This window comes from Ictalurus furcatus, chromosome 15 (assembly GCF_023375685.1).
Source record: "Ictalurus furcatus strain D&B chromosome 15, Billie_1.0, whole genome shotgun sequence".
NCBI lineage: Eukaryota > Metazoa > Chordata > Actinopteri > Siluriformes > Ictaluridae > Ictalurus > Ictalurus furcatus.
The window spans coordinates 1431955-1439798 of record NC_071269.1 but is presented as its reverse complement, the minus strand read 5'-3'; positions in this window follow the sequence as shown (position 1 = coordinate 1439798).

Here is a 7844-nt window from a genome sequence, read left to right as displayed (position 1 = left end):
GGGCCTCATAGAATAGGCTACTGATATAATTCTCAGACAGTACTGTTGGGGCTTATACACTGAGAACTGTAGTGAGTGAGCTTGTGGTTCCTGGCTAAAAAGATACAATGGAGTTTTTCAACTGTTCCCACTGAAGTCATGGGGAGGCTAGAAAGGCTGCTTTTTATCAGTAATTCTACACCATTCTAATGGTAATCACAGAGCAGAAAACCTTTCTTGGAGCAGGGTGTCTTTTCTCTGCTCCATCCAGGACCCTGCTTGAAGAAATCTCAATAAATCATATAAAGTACAATAAAGCAAAGCAGTATTGTACACAGGGTGTCAACCCATTGCAGGGCACAATCACACACACATTGACACACACTACAGGCAATTTGGACAAACCAATCAGCCTACAACACATGTCTTTGGACTGGGAGAGGAAACCCCCAAAGCACACGGAGAACATGCAGGCTCTGCGCACACAGGGTTTAGGTGAGATTCAAACCCCCAACCTCAGAGGTGAGAGGCAAACATGATAACCACTAAGCCACCATGATGCGCTCTTTTGTCATATATTTATTGTTATTCATATTTTTATTTTACTTTCTGACTCTCTGTGCTGCTGTAATACTGTATGTGATTTTCCCCATCTGCGATGAATAACATGTTCTCTCGCTCTTTCTCCATCATGTCCCAATAGATAAGGTATACTATCCACGAGTGTACACGAGTGACCAATTTGTAGCTCACCTTTTCTAGCAGTGGGACCTAAAAAGCTCAGTCACACAGTGATAAGCCAATAGAACACTTGATCAGAGACACCACATAGAGCTGCTTTCCTGTAGATATGAATTTCTTGACACTCGCATGCAGTGAGGTTAGGCAGCTCTAGAGAGCAATAGCATGATTTGGAGAATAGTTTTTAACTGAACAGTGACCATGTTCCCAAAAAACATGATCTGATATAAAGTATAAAATCACAAGACCCTGTTCTTTACTCCAGTGAAACTTTTTTTAAGTGCTAGATGCATGAACAACATGCTTGTTCATGATTTGTACTATGCCTTTGGGGGGCACCGCATCACACACACATTTATTTTCGAAGTTCACAGAAAATGAATGTATCGTTTGTCCAAATGTGCAGATGGTAATAACAGCCTTTAGCTTTGGAAAGATTTTGTCCTGTCTTGAGAGGAAATGGGAATTGCCCTGGCGCTCTATCATCTCTTATTTGAAACCTGTTCAACAGAATTACGTTAATGAATGCTATTTTGTCAGTTTGTTTACACACTAAATCATACATGTACACACACACACACACACACACACACACACACACACACACACACACACACACGCACACAGAAATACATTTTTTGAATAATAAAAAAAAAGCATTATACTACACAGGTCTGCACAATAACTGGACATTTGATCCCACAAAGAGTTGAATACATGCACACACATGGTTTTAATTACCACTGAAGAAGAATATCTTTTTTTCAGAGGGTAGTTAATGGATTATGGTCCTTTTCAGGGCAAAAACAACCTTGTCCACAATCTGTTATATAGTACACAATCTGTTTCATACAATTTGCATGACTGTTTCAGTATACGCGTATCTTATTCACTTTTGCTTAAGAATGGATTGAGCCTGAGGACTGAGGGTGGGGCAGACACATGAAGGTTTGTTTGTAGACACACTCCCACTAAACTTGTGTGCATCTGTTCGAACTTCATAATTCAGGATTACATGTTTGATCTGACAACAGGGGTGTAGCAGGAAAACATTAGAGAGAACGAGACAGAGCACGGTTCATCTCTGAACCTTTAGGGAACATGGGATTTCAGGTTTCGTTTGGGGTTGAGTCTTGTGAAAACGGCAGTGGTCTGTGTACACGTTTCTAGTGGCAACTTGAAACCATCCGACATAAAGACTCTTTAATATATTAAACAGAATAATGAATAGCAAATGCTCCAGTTGTAAATCTTTAATAGGCAGTTACAGACTTACCACACACGTGAACAATGACTGCAACATTGTTATATTGCCAGACCTTGGCATCTAAACCTTCCAAACAGCAGCACTACCATGCAACCTGGGTTGGGAATACAATCAGGATAATCCTTTACAAGGCACGTTACACACTTATTCCCACCTACCACCATCATGTTTTTGGGCAGTGAGAGGAAACCAGAGCACCCAGATGAACCCACACAGACACTGGGAGAACATGAGACACTCAGAGTATGCTGAGGTCAGAACTGAATCGGTGACCCTGGAACTGTGAGGTAGCAAAACTTCCCTCTGTACCACCATGTCACCACCACTTAAGAATAAAAAATCTAGATAACTCGGTGGCGACGATAAAATGTAAGCAGAATTGCAGTGATAAAATGTCAATTACAGCAATTTCCACATCACCCCATTGCTGTTTTCCCTCTATTGTGTCCCGCCTCAGAACATCGATCCTCACCTACAATACCAAAATGGTCCCCTACCAACCTGAAGGTAGTGTCTAAACCCGGCACTGTACTGTTCACTTTCTTCCACAAGCATGGCTTGACTTGACCTGCCAAACCCTTAAGACACATCAAGACTTCTCTCTGTGGTGGAAAGGACTTTCCCTGGCTATCTTCAGATGAAGGCTTAACACCCAAATCTTCACAATCCACCTAGGCTGGATTAAAATAAAACCTTCACTTGCACTGTATTTATAGATAACGTCTCTCCGACACGGTTTTAGCCTGATAGTTTCCTTACACCATGGCTTAGCATGTACTTTGTACTAGTGTGAGAATTTAATTTATGACAGAGCTTATGAAACACTTAGTATAAAAGTGTCAGACAAATGCTGTAACTTGAGTAACGCCTTGCACAGAAGAATGCCAGTAAATACACTCCATGGTTGGAGGACTGATTAAAGCTTGGAGGTGTAACTGAAGGAAAAATATGCAGCGCACAGTCATTAGAGTTTGTCCAGGATTCATGTTAAATTAACGTCATCCAAACCGGTGTCAGGAAAAAGTGCCAGGAAGCTCCTAATTCTGAATATGTAACCCACCCTAAATGCCACATCACATAGTTCCGAGAATTCATCATCTACTTTAAAAAGCCCTATGTATAGTTTCCTCAGTTATTTATTCTAATCACAGAACAATGTATGTTTGGGCAGAGCAACTCTATTTAGATTTTCACACACACACACACACACGCACACGCACACACACACACGCTCATACACTCACAGACAGAATCAAGCGTGTGCCAACATTAGGATACACTGCTCTTCCTGTTACTCAGTTTATCCTCTCATTTCAAGGTATTTGATACTATACATGGCCTTCTGTTCATGGGGATCTTCCTTTCTCCTGAGATATATGGAAAATAAAATCCCACAGTCAAGGATATTCCACAAAACTCATAAAGGAAGGAAATGAGTAATAGGATGCAAGAGAAACGTACAAGTTGCACTGTTGCATGTGGGAATTTGATCATATTGGTTAAGAAACATGCTTTTGGTGTAGTAATCGTAGGACTGATTGATTCTTTAAGGAATGCTGTGTGTTGGAGTGATTCGATTTCCCTGTACTTTTGCGTATGCTTTGAATGTGTTTTTATTTCGTTTTATCCTCTTTATACTGATTCTTATTATCTTTGAATGTATTCTGTACCAGAGTGTTCTGACCTGATACAGTATGTCACACCAAAAGTAGATAGAAGGATATCTATCTAGATAGATAAGTGGTACGTTGTCATTAGAAGACCCTTTTATCATACAATGAGCTAAACCTCTCTGATTATGTTATTACATACTGTAAATGATGTAAAAACTTGTTATATATTGGGTAGGCTTTCACACATTTAGCTAGACAGGTAGAGAGTACATCCATCCTACCATCTTCTATACTGTTTTATCCTTTTCAGGGTCACGGGGAACCTGGAGCCTATCCCAGGGAGCATGGGGCACAAGGCGGGGTACACCCTGGACAGGGTGCCAATCCATCGCAGGACACAATCACATACACACTCACACACCCATTCATACACTACAGACACTTTAGACACGCCAATCAGCCTACCATGCATGTCTTTGGACTGGGGGAGGAAACCGGAGTACCCGGAGGAAACCAACGCAGCACGGGGAGAACATGCAAACTCCGCACACACAGGGCCACGGTGGGAATCGAACCCCCGACCCTGGAGGTGTGAGCTGAACGTGACAGGTAGAGAGTATTCTGTGTAATACTGTTGACTGATTGAAGTCAGGTTGGAGTCACATTAAGGACATGGGAAAGCATGCTTGTGGTGCTGTACACAACTTAGACTTAAGATATAGTCTGAAGGTGGCACTGCTAATGTTGTCCATTTACATTTATGGCATTTGGCAGACACTCATGTCCAGAGCGACTTACAGAAGTGCTCTGTCAAGTCTCTATCAATAAGTACACCTTGATACTGATTCACTAGATCACAGACTACGAGCACTATCAATCTAAAAACGCTGCTGGGGAGGTAATATAGTATGAAAATACACAATGCAATATGCAAGTTATATTTCTTCATTTTTTTCATTCATAAAAGTTTATTTATTAGTTATTACCAGGAATGGTCATAATTGATACAGAAACACCAGTGAAATGAATACCATCCATCCATCCATCCATCCATCCATCTTCAACCGCTTACTCCTTTTCAGGGTCACGGGGTGAAATGAATACATTTTAATTAATTCATTAATTAAACACAAATGTCTTGTTGATATCTCCCCAAAATCCTATTTATCAGACCTCTTTATTTCCCTCCACCCTTACTGTCTGCCGCCTGCACCAGAGTCGATGCAGATGTTTCACTTTAGCAGCTGTCTCAAGTGGGAAAAGCTCCAAATGCTAATAAACCGAACCCCACCACACCCTACAGAGCACATAACCACAATCATCTGAGACAAAATATATCTCATATTCAACAGAGGTATGGACCAGTATGAACCCAAGAGCATCAACATACAGCACTTAACACACATAAACACACAAATACACAGGCATGAATAACACAACGCCTAAATCTTTTTCTGTACTACTTATCCTACACAGGGTCGTGGGGAGCCTGGAGGCTATCTCAGGAGACTCGGGCGGACAAGGCAAGGAACACCCTGGACAGGGTGCCAACCCATCACAGGGCACAGTCTCACACACACACACACACACACATCCATTCACACACTACAGACAATTTGAAATGCCACTCAGCCTACCATGCATGTCTTTGGACTGGGGGAGGAAACTGGAGTACCCGGAGGAAACCCCCGCAGCACAGGGAGAACATAGTCTGCTTCGTTTCAATTTATTTCAACATTTAGTATGAACACTTTTCTCCTCATTCCTCCATGTCTCGACAATGCACCTAGAACCAATGTCCTTAACAATATGGTCCTAGTTTCATGGCTTGGCAGACAAACTGAAAAGATATAGTGCAATCACAGGATTTGGAATACTACCAAAGATTAACAGAAGCGAATACAAGAAGAGCATGTCAGACAGGCAGACACAGATACCTGGACCCCTTTATTGTACCGTCCATTTCTGTGCCATGCTAGCAGATAACAACAATGTAAATAACACCTTCACTTTACACAAATATCTCGGCTTTACAGCTGGTAATTGGCAGACAAAGTCAATTTGTGTAGACAAACTGTCCAAAAGTTCACACGTACACATGGAGATACAGTAGTATATCTAGGTTATAGCTCCCTCTGTTGAAAAAGGTGTCACATTGTGTGGCCTAATCCTGAATGATGTTCAGTATCTCAGCAAGTGCACTGTCACTGAGTTACAGTGCTCAGATTGATCTCTGCACATATTTAATCACTCAAAATCACTCATGAGAAACAATTCAGTGTTGGAACTAGAATAACTGATGCATGACATTGCAAACATTTTGAATCAATGTGAGTAGGCTGTTGTGTATCTCACACATTGGTTTCCATTAAATTTGTGCAGCTGAGTCTTCTAAAGAACCAGTTATTTCAATCCACTGGATTAAAAATATCCATGGATTTATTATATTCACAACTACATTTCTATAAAAGGGAAAAAAAAAGATGTTTTTTTTCCTCCCAGCATATTTTAGTTGGGAAGGAAGCATGCAGGGTCAACAGTGATGCAGAGCCGTGGGAGCAGTTGAGGGCTGGGGAACTGCCCAGTGACCCAAAGCTTTCAGGACTCAGTTATGAACTTAAGACTCCAATCGGTAGCCTCGAGCCTTTACCGCTGAGCCAGAATCTAATACGATATGATTTTATTTGTGTAGCACTTTAAACACATCAAAGCAGCTTTACAGAATTTTGGATATGCAGTACAGGGTGTCCCAAAAGTCTCCATACATAGGAGCAGAGGTGTGTAGTACCGTGCTATATTTACTTCGTTATATGTACTTGAGTAACTTTTTTTTTTTCATCGGGCCATACTTATACTCTTACTCAAGTTCATTTTTAATCACAGAAATGGATGTTTACTTTGCTACATTCGGTGGTGTTCCTCCATCACTGTTAAATGTTAATGAATATTTGTAGTTTTAATAATTACCTTATATCACGTCTAATGAGGTCGCAACTCTTGCGATACGATGTAGTGGTCTGAATGCAGACGCACCAACCGCTAACCGCTTTTTTATTACTTTCGTCTCGGAGAGGTGGAAGAAGAGAGAATTTATAGCTATAAATGTTTTTATTTTATGACTTCTACATGATCAAGTCATTACAAAACCATTTTAGATTTCTCAACATTAGTTTTCCAGCCCAAAATGAAATATTACAGAAAAATGCTCGTATGTCAGTAAAGAAAGCAGCATATTATGTAAGAGACCACTTTTCAGAAAGAAAAAAAACAACAAAAAAAACACATAATGAAGGCTGCTGGGTTTTGCTGCAAACATAAGAAACTTGTATTACAGTCAAAGTCTCCAGAAAAGCTGTGTTCTGAAAGAAGCTCAATAACACGTACAGCTCATTTCCTTATAAAACTGCACACATTGTACCTGAGAGTGCGATTTTTTTGTAAGCAAAGGGTCATCACACCAAATATTGACTTTGTTTCATTTATTACGGTTTACTCCTTTTTATAGTATTATTTTTTTAATATAAAAGCATTTTAATTTCATTATTTTTGAAGGCATGTTCACTCTACAGCATTTCTTTGCATGTGCCTAAGACTTTTGCACAGTACTGTACTTACACACACAAACACTCACTCTCTCTCTCTACACACACACTTTCTCTTCTGTTCTGTTCCATACTCTGTTCTTGTCTTGTTTGATTGCAGATGCTGACAAGTTTGTGTTGTTAACATGTTAAGTCAGTCAACTGTTGGGGAAATGTTGGGTTTTTTTTTTTGGGGTGGGGAGGGGGGGGATTTTGTGTCGAAAATGATAGGTTGTATGTTATTGAACCCATCACAGGTCTGGGATATGCTGCTTCATCTTGAACCCAGGTTTTATAAACTGAGGCTGAGACGGAAGCAAGTGCAGGTTAATTAGTTTAATCCAATAGGTACAAAGGATCAGGCAGAAATCAAGGTACATAGGCAGGCAAAGGTCAGTCGATCAGGCAAACAGTCCAAAATAAGTAAGGCGAAGAGACAAGGTCGTAAACGAGAACAAGGTCAAAACCAGTATAAACAAACACGGTATCAAGGCTTGGTAACGACAGAGACAGAAGGCAACTGAGCGTATACTTCACAAAGACTGAGTTTTCAAACAGTCTCTTTTATGTGTGGTGTAATCGTGTGTGAGATCGGATGCAGGTGAGCGTGATTAGAATGAAAGTGAGCGATCTAGGAATTTCGCTCCATGGCGGGCCATGTTT